The sequence below is a fragment of the Tarenaya hassleriana genome, unplaced genomic scaffold, assembly GCF_000463585.1.
Source record: "Tarenaya hassleriana unplaced genomic scaffold, ASM46358v1 Cleome63, whole genome shotgun sequence".
Lineage (NCBI taxonomy): Eukaryota > Viridiplantae > Streptophyta > Magnoliopsida > Brassicales > Cleomaceae > Tarenaya > Tarenaya hassleriana.
Window position 1 is genome coordinate 30972 of NW_010968819.1, and position 1722 is coordinate 32693.

A 1722-nucleotide genomic window follows, 5' to 3' on the forward strand; every position below is an offset into this window, starting at 1 on the left:
TGCATCTATGTTGTCATTGATTGATGATGGACTAGCTGGAAGTAGACCATTGATAGAATCTGCATTTTATTTTGTTCGTTCTATTTTGTCTCTTTTGTAGGACATGGCGTCAACCGGTAGCGTACCGAGTTTGACAATGCGATCTATCCTTGAGAAGGATAAGCTGACCGGGACGAACTTCTTAGACTGGTATCGGAACTTGAGAATTGTTCTCAAGCACGATAAGAAGTCTTTTTGGAAGGGGCTCTACCACCTGAGCCTGCAGCCAATGCCACGAGAGCCGTCAAGGATGCTTGGTTGAAGCATCAGACTGACGACAATGAGATCTCCTGTCTCATGTTGGGAAGCATGGCCCCGAATCTGCAGAGGTAGTTTGAGGGGAAGAGCGTATCTGATATGATCGAACAGCTCAAAACCATGTTTCAGAAGCTAGCGCGTACTGAAAAGTACAAGACGCTAAGGGCTCTAGTGAAGACGGAGATGCCGAGAGGCAGCTCTGTCAACACCACGTCCTCAACATGCGAGCTCATGTTGAGGAACTTGAGCGCATGGGAGTGACACTCGATGCTGACTTGGTTGCAGACTTGATCCTTATGTCATTGCCTGAAGACTATAACCAGTTCGTGATGCAGTATCATATGCATGGGATGACTAAGAGCTTAGCCGAACTGCATGGGATGCTGAAATCGGCCGAGCAGGATATAGTAGTGCCCAAGACTGTGCTTGCTGTTGAGAACAACTCCAGCAAGAAGCGGCGGGGTAAAGTAAAAAAGAAGGTGGCGAAAAAGGCAAAGGTTGCCTCTACGCCTAAGTCTAAGCCCGATAAGGGTGACTGTCATTACTGCGGAGTGTCTGGACACTGGAAGCGTAATTGTCACCTTTACTTGGAGGATCTGAAGGACAAGAAGCTTGGAGAAGCTTCTGCCTCAGGTATTCATGTTATAGAAGCTAACATTTGTACTACATCTTCGTGGGTATTGGATACCGGAAGTGCCTCACACATTTGTGGAAATGTGCAGGGACTAAGAAGAAGTAGGATGCTAGATAAGGGAGAAGCGGATCTACGCGTCGGAAATGAAGCAAGAGTTGTTGACCTCTATTCGATTTTGTGCTTCGAGAAAACGAGACTCTTCGGTTTTCGAACTCTTTGGATCTCACCCAACAGTTCATGTCTGGATTTGGATGGTTTTCGATTTGTGATTGAGAACTCGAGTTTGATGATTTATCGAGACGATGTTTACTATGGTAATTGTTATCTAGTTAATGGTTTATACGTCTTGAATGATCAGCCTTCAAACTCAACTTCATCCATCTATAGCGTGAGTACTAAACGATTTAAGCCGAACGACTTAAACCCAACCTTCCTCTCGTCTAGGCCATATAAACGAGAAGCGCATTCAGAAGCTTCATTCTGAAGGTCTTCTGGATTCATTTGACTTTGAGTCTCTTGAATCTTGCGATTCTTGTTTGATGGGCAAGATGACAAAGCATCCTTTCAAAGGGAAAGGACAAAGAGCGACAGAGTTATTGGCTCTTATACATAGTGATGTATGCGGACCAATGAGCTGTCCAGCTAAAGGAGGTTATATGTATTTCATTACGTTCACTGATGATTTCAGTCGATACGGTTATGTCTATTTGATGAGACATAAATCTGAAACACTTGAAATGTTCAAGGCTTTCAGAAACGAAGTACAGAACCAGCTTGGCAAGACGATCAAG